General features: G+C 41.3%; 1 protein-coding gene across 1 annotated transcript in view; it reads right to left on the reverse strand.

Annotated features, from left to right (window-relative positions):
• Window positions 1–23, reverse strand: part of LOC119328586 — a 9,386-nt gene extending 9,363 nt beyond the window's left edge. The window contains exon 1 of the mRNA XM_037601569.1: window positions 5–23. The gene's annotated coding sequence lies outside the window, so the exon portion shown is untranslated. The remainder of the gene's footprint in view (window positions 1–4) is intronic.
• Window positions 24–8,473: the final 8,450 nt, after the last annotated feature.

An 8,473-nucleotide genomic window follows, 5' to 3' on the forward strand; every position in this document is an offset into this window, starting at 1 on the left:
AGACCGGGTGACCATCTTGGTGGCTGGAGGCGCAGCTCCCGGTGGCGCGCCACCACGCCGGCATTCAAGATGAGGGGGGAGCGACGGCGCGGTGGTCGTCGTGGGGCGAGTCGGCGTGGACGGCGCGGTGGCCAGGGAGAGCGCGGAGAGGCAAGGCGGGGACGGGGGCGGGGGCTGGAGCTGGGCGGGCAGAGAGACGGCGGCCAGCCAGCAAGGTGGAGGTCAGCCGCGGCGCCGTGTGGGTGGGGAAAGGGGACAAGGTGAGGGAGCCCGATCCTCTAACATGCTGCCGTGTTCTTCTTGTGTAAAAAAGTGAAGGGAAGTCAGGGAGCTTATGAATTGAAATTGAGTTTTTTTGAAAAAAGGTGAAATGAGTTTTTTTAATTAATTAAAATGAGTCTTCTAAAATTGAAATTGGTATCTCATGAATTGAAATTGATATTTCAGAAATTGAAACTGGTCTTTTCAAAGTTGAAATGAGCACTGTTCATGGGCTACGAGTGGAGGAAAGTCAGGTTACTGTAGCTTACCCGACTTTCCTTCGGATGTTAGAGAATCGAGGGGACTCATCGGCGCTCGCTGATCTCGACAGGGGAGCGCTAGATCGAAGGGCAAGGGATGGATCGGCCCTCCTCCCGCATTGGCTCGAAGAAGGCTGGCTCGTCCAGCTCGGTGATAGTGAAGATGGCGGAGGCGATGGGGAAGTTGGACGTTACAGAGGAGGAGGCAACTCCCTTATTGATGGACGATGTACGGATCGGGGCAAAACATAATTGGCTGGTGGAAGGGAAGATTTTTGTACCATAATTTGTCCTGTATATAGACGATCTTCGTGCCCTCCGCCCGTCTTGGGGAAACCCTAGAGGTCTTGCTTTTCGTCCGCTGGGAGAGAACATGCCTGTCGCTGAATTCGAAACCCTGTGTGATATGGACACGGTTTGGGAAGGATCGTCATGGCACGTGAGCAAGCACGCGGTGATCCTGGAGAAATTTGAAGAATGCATGCGCCCATCATAACTCAAATTTGATAAACTTCAGATTTGGGCAAGAGTGATTATTCTTCCTTATAATCTGAGGAACGGCACTTGGGGTCTTTCAATCGCCTAGCAAATTGATAAGGAAGCAAAAGTTGTGCCAATTCATCTGGTGGGTGGTTAGAGTCACAATTGATGTGTAAAAACCTGATATGTATTATTTTTTATTTGACACTGAGAAACGACAAGGATTGGTATGATATACAATATGAGTAACTTCCCCACTTCTGTTTTCCATGTGGTCGTTTGGGACATTCAGATTTAGTACGTCCAACATCAGGTGCTAGAGATGATGATGGATATCTTCTGATCAAAAAATGGTTTAAGAGCGTGGATGAACGGAGGAAAGCATGTTTTGGGGAGAAATCTTCAGGCGACCAGCAAAGTTCATGGCATAGTAGGCGAGAGGTGTCAATTCGGAGGTGACGTCCGCTCCGAAGAAGAATCAATGAACAAGCGCAAGGGAGGACCTCGGCAGCTAAAGTTCTTTAACATTTTTTAAATATATGGTCAATATTTTTTCTGTACACATTTAACATTTTTCAAATGTTGGATCGACATTTTTCAAATACTTACTCATCACTTTTTAAATACTTGATTAACATTTTTATATACATGATCCAATTATTTCATCATTTTTGTAATACTTGTCAATATTTTTTTCTATAAACATTTAACATTTTTCAAATACTTGCTCAACATTTTTTTCAAATCCTTAATTAACATTTTTATATACATGATAAAAAAATTCATCATTTTTTATACATGGTGAAATTTATTTCTACACACACTTATCATTTTTCAAATACTTGTTCAACATTTTTTCAAATGGTTGATTAAAAAATTTATATGCATGATAAAAAATTCATCTTTTTTAGTACATGGTCAATATTTTTTCTATGCACATTAAACATTTTCCAAATGCATGATTCACATTTTTTGAAATGGTTTATGTAAAGTATTTTGTAATATAAAATATCTGGAAATATAAATAAAGTAAAACAAAACAAAAAACCTAAAAAAACGAGAATATGGCATGTGGCCTAGTACAGACCACAAGGCGAGTGTGTTAAGCTAAATGTTGATGCCTCCTTTGTATCTACTTTGGGATCAGCGTGGGCAGGGGCAGTCGCCAGGGATAGCACCGGTTCAGTTCTTTTCTCTGTAGGCCGCCACTTTCATATGTGTATTGATGTAGAGGAAGCTGAAGCAAACGCTCTGCTGTTGGGCCTCAAGTGTTTGCGAGATATAAACAAGGTTCAAGTACAGGTGGAATCAGATTGTGGTGCCGTCGTTGCGGTTGTGAATGCAAAAGGAAGAAACAACAGTAAGTGGTGGGCTACTAATGAAGAAGCAAAGACTCTAATGCGAGAGTTCAGTTTGTGCATGGTGAGTAGAATTGAAAGAGAGTGCAACGTGGCGGCACATGAGATAGCAGCTAATGCTAGAGCTCATGGAGATTTTTATATACTACAGAATGTGCCACCGAATGTCTTTCATGTAATTGAGAATGACTATAAACTTGCTATGAATGAATGAAAGAGCTCTCTTTTCCCCTTAAAAAAGAATATGGCATGTGCCCAGTGGTAAGCTGCACGATGGGCCGGCCCAATATGGAGCTCGCCTTCAGTGAGACTTCCTCTCGTCTTGGTTTAGGCGAGACATATCAGCGCCTGACGAAGACCAAAGGGTGTCGACCCACTCAAGTGCTCTTGGCATAGTTTTTTTTTTTTTGAGAATCACTCTTGGCATAGGTTTTTTTTGTGCATGCGTAGGTTAGGGAGTGCAGCTGCCTAGTTAGCGGCATGGGTTTTGTCCATGGACAAACAGGGCTGGCCTTAAGAGCATGGCTAGGGAGTGCGGCTGCCTATACCCTATGCATATCACACTCTAGAAGACTAGCCAAGACGCCATTTACCAGCCACATATGAGGTAAAAAGGCCCTGTTTCGAAAAAGAGGTGTAAAGGTCCTAATTGCATCATATTCTCTTGTTCTAGTTCATCTTCTTCTTTCAATTCTTTTCCAATTAATCGACACAAGTCCCAAAAGATTAGGATCCCAAGTGGTGCAACCGATGAATTTTTTTAGCTGTATGAATCTCCAAGACGACAAGCCCCCAGCGGGCAGCAGTGATAATGGACCACAACTAAGCCGTTTGCAATAGCAATTGAGCTTTGATAACTGCAACGTTAAGTGTAGACGGCAGGTGTGGCTGGGAGCGGCTATGTGCCTCCCGCGGTGAGCCCTACCACGGCTAGCTTGCATGGCAACACGTATTGGCCCGGCCCAGTAGCCGCGGCTCGCCTACTGGCGTCCTGTTACTTTTTCTACCTATTTCATGGGGCATGCTACGCGTCGGTCAGCCGATCTTTTTAAAAAATTCGTCGTCTCGCGAGCCGTCCTATCTAAGTTGCTCAGCATAGTATCCCTCTTTGTAACAAGCATATTGTTTTGGAAATAACGGTGACTATTCCAACAAGAGCTTTGTTCGGAAACACATCTAACTATCGTAACAAGAGCTTTGTTTCAGAAATGACCAACTATTGCAACAAGAGCTTTGTTTCAGAAACATTGGTGTCGTTGCAAAGCATCTCCGTGTATGATCTCTCTTTGCAACAAGAGCTTTGTTTCAGAAACGACCAACTATTGCACCAAGAGCTTCGTTTCAGAAACATTGGTGACGTTGTAAAGCCCGTGTATGATCTCTCTTTGCAACAAAGCTTTGTTTCAGAATTTTTTTTGACTATTGCAACAAGACGTTTGTTTCAGAAACATCGATGATGGATCTAGCAGGGAGGGCTCTCCCGACACCGACAGCACCAATTGTGAGGCCGTGCGCTGCGCCACGTGCCTCTGGAGCGACAACCTGGCCGCACGTATCTCAGGCACTGTCGCCAACATCGGGTTGTGGCTCGGTGATCCCATCTAGATGGGGGGGTAGGAGATGTGAGTGGCTGGGTGGTCGGCTGCCCATCCAATCTGTAGCAGGAGATGAGAGAGAAAGAGAGATTAGAGTTATGGGGAGAAGACGATGTAATGGGCCTTGTTACAGAAACGAAGGAGGGTGGAGATGTGTGTGTGGTCCACATGGACACGTGGTTCGCAGCTAAGGCAATGAACGTGATGTCTCTTTTCAGCCGGTTGATGGTAAGCGATTTGCTGGGTGATAAACCGATAAGATCAGCCGCTTCGGCAACCGTTGGATGCCGCCTGAAACAGCCGTCTGATCTACCGTCCTAGCAAACTGGGGCGGGCCTTTGCAACATCTAGCTTGTTGCGGCCATGGTGCAAAGGTCGACCGATACAGCACTGCCCGCCATGCCCTGAGTGCCTCGGCCATGGAGCGTCGCGGCCGCCAAAGTTGTCTTGCCTCTTCCAACCCATCACCCCGAGTAGCTGCCTGTGACGACGACGACGAACTCACACGTCGGACGCTCCTCTGCCGATTTTCTGCAACCGAAGCTATGCTTCTGAAACATGCGTCATGTTGCAATGCTTGGCCTCGTACGCTCTAACGCGGGGCACTCATTCGGCGCTTTCTGCAATCGGGGCTATGTTTATGAAACAATAGCCCTATTGCAGAAGAGAAAATATGCATTGTTGAACCATTTTTCTTCTTTCTGAAATAAGACTTCTGTTGCAGAAACTTTCTGAAAGTAGACCATGTTGCCAAAAGAAAAACTTCACCACGAAACCCTTTTCTTTGGGAATCGCTTACCCTTTTCTTTCTTTCTGAAACAAGATTTGTGTTGCAAACAACTTCTGAAACAGAAAACTAGTTGCACGAGACTAGTGGCCAGCGCAAGCACTCAATCAAAACCAATCAGACGGCTATGTAGGCGACGGATGTTGTGCGTGCATCAGCCAGCTGAAGGATAGAGTTGTCCTTATACATTTTAGATAAAATGTTCGTGTAATTTGGAAAAAATGTATGTTGCAATAAAAGAAATTGTTCACAAGTTTCAAAAACTGTGTTCGGGACATTTAAAAAAATGTACAATGTAAAGAAAAGTTTGCATAGTTTACATAAAATGTTTTTATCATTAAAAATGTTCCACTGTGTATTAAAAATATATTTAACATTTTATTTGAAAAAATAGTCAAAGCATATATTTGTAAAAATATATTTTAAAAATATGAAATATTTTATAAATTTTTATATATGTACACAAGAATGTACAACATGTGTGAAAAAAAGGTAGACATCAAAACATATATTAATAAAAATGGTAATCTTGTACTTAAAAAATGTTAAACAGGTGTAAAAACGTTCCTAATGTATAATAAAAATGTACAATACGTATGAAAAATGTAGACATGTGTTGGAAAAAAGGAAAAAATGATAACTGATGAGAAAACCAATAAAACCGACAAATAAACAATAGAAAAGTAAAGAAACCAAAGAAAACAGCAAAAAACAAGAAAGAAACAAACAAAAAGTGAATTCTAACAAAGAAAGAAAAATTAAAAACCAATGATAAAACAAAGAACACCAAAGCAAAAGGAAGGAAAAAAATGAAAACCAAAGAAAAGAGTGGAAATACAAATAAAATAAAATAAATAACAAAAAAAAGTAAAAAACATAGTAAACCGAACCTACAACATCATCCGCTAACATGCCATGCGACGCACAGAAATGGGTCAGGTTGCTACTGTCGCCAATAGGCAATTCCTATTAGGAATTAGTGCCTGCATATAGCCCTGGCAAGCGTGACCGGTCTTGTTGAGGCGAGGGCCCGTGGATGGTGATGGAGTTCAATAGTTCACACAAGGGCCTCTAAAAGGTTAGTACCTATGGACAAATGTGTGTTGTCCTGAAGAGGGCGCGACAACTATATCTCGCTTCATGCGAGACTTCCTTCCGTCTCGCTGAAGCTCTTTCCTCTGCATCGTAGTTATTGGGCTGGTCCTTTTTTTTATTCGTGATCGCTCTCTGCGCTTTGTTCCCTGGGAGCTCCTAGACAGCGCTGTAGGCGCCGGTTTGCCCCGCTGGCGCCCGGATAGACGCGAACTGGGCCGGCCCAGCAAGCTGCTGAGAAGCAAAAAGCGAAGGGAAAAGTACCAGGTTTATTCGGCAGAAGCGGGAATCGAAATCGGCACGCGCATTTAAATGCCCCAAGGTTTAACCACTGGACCAACCTCAGTCTACTGATTAGTTTAGAAAAACAAAGCTATTTAATCTGTCATATAGTACAAACATTAAACATATATACCTCCTATAAATTCTTTGAACAAAGAAAACATATATTTGAAAAGGCATTCGTATAATCCATGAATTGAAAGGAAAAGTTCACAAAAATGGAAAAGGTTCATGAATTCGAAAAAAGTTCGTCGAATTAGAAAAGAGTTAATCAAATTTGAAAAAGTTCATAGAATTTTAAAAAATTGTTCATCGAATTTCAAAAAAAGTTCATCGAATTTGAAAACAGTTCATCAAATTTCAAAAAAGTTCAACGAATTTGGAAAAAAATTCAACAATTTATAAAAAAGTTCATCAATTTTCAAAAAAAGTTCACTTATTTAAAGAAAAAGTTCACGTATTAAAAAAAGCTGCGCAATAAGGAAAACAAGAAAGATGAGAAAAAAATATTAAACTGACCTGTAGAACGAGATAAAAATAGAAAAATGAACTACCTAAAAGTCGCGGGTGCATAGCCTGGTGGCTGGAGGCGATCGCTTGTAACGAAAGGTTGCCAGTTCGAACCCCGCTTCAACATAAAATTGCATTGTAACGGGCGCCTGCAGCGCCAAAATAGGAAATGCCTTGTTCCCTGGCTTCGTTCGAGTTCGTTGGGTTGGTTTTCAATCGAGTTAGCTCGCTCGCTGCGCTTTTATTCGTTGGTTTTGCTAGGTTTTTCTTTGCTTTTCTTTGTTTCCTTACTAGTCTCTTCGGTTTTTCTCTTTTTATTACGTGTTAAACCTTTCTGTTCGCTTCTTCTCGGGTTTCATTGGTTCTTTTCTTTGTTTTTACCGCTTTTCCTTTTTCTCTTCTCCGTTTTCATTGTTTTTCTTTTATATTTCTTTGGTTTTCAACATTTTTTTCTTTGTTCTTTATCATTTTCACTGTTGTTTCACTCATTTGCGGGTTTTCTTCATTTTTATTTTCATTTTCTCTTTCCATAGTTTTTGTTTATTCTTCCGTTTGCATTTTTTTGTTTTCCTTGTTTCTTTTGGTTTTCAGTCTGTGTTTTTCGTATACGTTAAAATCATTTTTCTAATACACGTTTAATATTTTCAAATACAAGTTTCTTTTTTTAATACATGATCAACATTTTTTCGTTACATAATTTTAACATTTTTCAAATGCTTAATTAACATTTGTCAAATACACGATTAATTTTTTTTAATACATGGTCCATATTTTTTGTATACACATTTAAAAAAAATCAAATGCTTGATTTACATTTTTCAAATACATGATTAACATATTCTAACACATGGTCAAAATTCTTTCTATACACATTTACCATTTTTTTTCAAATTATAGATTGACACTTTTCAAATGCAATATTAAGATTTTTCGAATGGATGGTTGTAGAAAGAATAGAGATGAGATTGGTGGAATTGTTATTTTTGATTGTTTATTGCTTGAGCCACATGAGCGTATATATAGGAGTACATGATCATCTTGGAGTACAAGACAAGCTAGAACAAATCGTAGTCAATCCTATCTTTCCTAAACAATCATGATGCTCAACATTGAAAGGATTGATATGGTTGACTAGAGGGGGGGGGGTGGAATAGGCAACTACCAATTTTTAGCTATTCTTCACAAATTAGTTAAAGCAACAAATAAGTTGTCTAGATGTGCAACTAGGTGAGCAACCTATATGATGCTAACAACAACAAGTGCAAGCAAAGGATACAACACAAGTGAGGCTTGCACAAAGTAAAGGTAAGAGATAACCACAAGTGGAGCCGGTGAGGACGAGGATGTGTTACTGAAGTTCCTTCTCTTTGAGGGGAAGTACGTCTCCGTTGGAGCAGTGTGGAGGCACAATGCTCCTCAAGAAGCCACTAGGGCCACCGTATTCTCCTCATGCCCTCACACAATGCGAGATGCCGTGATTCCACTAATGGTGTCCTTGAAGGCGGCGACCGAACCTTTATGAAAGGTTGGGGCAATCTCCACAACTTGATTGGAGGCTCCTAACAACAACACAGAGCTTCACCACAATGGAATGTGGCTTCGAGGTGACCTCAACCGCCTAGGGTGCTCAAACACCCAAGAAAAACAAAATCCGCAAGGGATTAGTGGGGGGGAATCAAATTTCTCTTGGTGGAAATTTAGATCAGGGCCTTCTCAACCAATCCCTAGAAAATCAACAAGTTTGATTGGCTAGGGAGAGAGATCGGGCGAAAATGAGTTTTTGGAGCAATAATGGAATTAGGGTAGGAAGAGGTGATCCTTCTTGGGGAAGAAGACCCGTTTTATCGT

The sequence above is a fragment of the Triticum dicoccoides genome, chromosome 7A, assembly GCF_002162155.2.
Source record: "Triticum dicoccoides isolate Atlit2015 ecotype Zavitan chromosome 7A, WEW_v2.0, whole genome shotgun sequence".
NCBI classification, from domain to species: Eukaryota; Viridiplantae; Streptophyta; class Magnoliopsida; order Poales; family Poaceae; genus Triticum; species Triticum dicoccoides.